The sequence below is a fragment of the Theropithecus gelada genome, chromosome 5, assembly GCF_003255815.1.
Source record: "Theropithecus gelada isolate Dixy chromosome 5, Tgel_1.0, whole genome shotgun sequence".
NCBI lineage: Eukaryota > Metazoa > Chordata > Mammalia > Primates > Cercopithecidae > Theropithecus > Theropithecus gelada.
In genome coordinates this window covers 159,349,195-159,351,361 of record NC_037672.1, presented here as the reverse complement: position 1 = coordinate 159,351,361, position 2,167 = coordinate 159,349,195, and the positions used below count along the sequence as shown (strand labels likewise).

General features: G+C 37.7%; 1 pseudogene; it reads right to left on the bottom strand.

Annotated features, from left to right (window-relative positions):
- Positions 1-664: 664 nt before the first annotated feature.
- On the bottom strand, positions 665-1,606 carry LOC112624386 (annotated as a pseudogene).
- Positions 1,607-2,167: the final 561 nt, after the last annotated feature.

The window sequence follows — 2,167 nt, the reverse complement described above, 5'->3', positions numbered from 1 at the left end:
CAGCTTAGGAAAATTATCAACATTTTTTCAACTTGCAAGCGTTGATTTCAACTTCTTCCCTAGCCAATTCAGTTCTACTTAGATAAATCTGGTTATCTATCTTTCTATCTATCTATCTATCTATCTATCTATCTATCTATCTATCTATCTATAACTTGTATATATATAACATATATATATATATAAATTAATGTGTTTCTACTCAGTTACTACCATTTTTTTTCTTTACACCTTTTTCCTAATTTTCTCCAGAAACATTTTTCTTTTGGTTTGAGCAGTTGAACTGAAAAGGTTTGGAAAGTAGAATCAGTATTGGCTCTTATTGGAATAGTACTTGAAAAACGTAATCCTAGAAAAGGCCAATTTTTAACTGAAGTGGCTTGACAAAGTTAAGCATCCATTCTCAATGTGACAGTGACTCCCATGTTACTAACTAGGTCAACGGCTGCTCTTGACTAGATCACATAACCCTGCATGATACTGGAATGTTCCCTGGTGAGGTATTGCAGAGTTATATGCACAAACACTCAAGCACTTACGGTTTCAATAAATACAAAGTATCATTTCAACCTATTTTAATATAAAAGAAGCAAAAAATACTGCTGACCTGCTTTGCTTCTTGAACTGACTTAGAGTGCTGTTCATGACATAGAAGACACAATAGTTAATGAGTGGTTACTACAAGCTCTTTAGACTTCAGCATTTACTGCTCTCCAACCTTCAGCAATATTTTGGCAGCAATAATCATATTCTTCATTAACATCATAACTGTCCTGGGACCAACACCCCAGGGAACTGGAGTGATGTAATCAGCTTTTTCGTGATTCCTTCAAAGTCCGTATCTCCAACCAACTTGAGTTTAGCAATTATGGGACTTTGAACTCTATATATTCTCATGTCAATGATTGCTGCTTCTCCCTTGATATCTGCTGTGATCAGATTTGGAATGCCTGAGGCAGATACTACAATATCTGCAAGAATTATATTTTTCTTCAACTACTCTGTGGGAGTGTACTGATGAGATATTGTAACAGTGTCATCACTTCCAGGACTTTCATGTGCCCCATCTGTGTTTAATAACATTAAAATGAACATCCTAACATTTTTTTAATTTCCCAACTACAATCACATTCTTCTCGAGAGCTGGAATGCCAGTTCACTTCATCGTTTCCCACATACCCTCTGGAGGAGCTGGTAGCATGGAATACTGGTGAGAACACATTTGCCCAACATTAAGTACATGAAAGCAATCAACATCCCTGTCTGGAGAAACAGCATTAGGGATCTTTCTCCCATCAGTGTGATCTGGAATGGGCCCCTGAATAAGGAGGCTATCTATGTTATCATCATTTTTCAGTTTATTGATTAAATTCAACAATACCTCCTCTGAAATTGAAGCTGGTTTTACAACTGTCTCACTGTTAATTTTTACATCTTCAGCTGCCCTGGTTTTGTTGAGGACACAGGAATGACTTGCAGGATTATTATCCACCAGAACCAGGCTCAGGTGTGGTCCTTTGTTGCCAGAAGGCACCCACTTTTCCACTTCCGGCTTGATCTGCTGAACCATTTTCCTTTAAGAAATGACGATAGCTGTCTTACTCATTTCTCTTGGTTTTATGCAAACACACACACACACATCCTTGATGCATAATAAATATATTTACACATAATCATCCTTGATATATAATAGATATATTTACACATAGCCATAAGGCTCTATATATATATGTATATATAGCCTTACGTATGTATATATACTGTATATATACATACTCAGAGAGAGGGACTTAACTTGCACTTAATAAAACGTTCCCTTTGAAAGCAATACACTTAGAGAAAACGGTAGCTGCACATTCAGATACAAATTATATACTAATGTTAAAGCATGGCGTTCTGGGGGAAGCCAGCGTTCCAAGTCTCAGTCTTTGCTTCCAAACACATGTTCTGCGTGTTAGGCCAACTTGTGAATTCCTGCGAGGTGGAAGGGAAGATGGAGGAGATGACAGGTCTGCACCGCCTGAGCAGCAGAGTGGCGGAGGAGGCAGGCATTAGAGCAGTTGCTGGGAAACTATTGTCTGTAATTTTAAAGAGCCCAGTGGTAGATCCATCTGTTTTCCCCTAAATGACATTGCTAAAAATGCCATTGTCAGAAACACTCAATTTA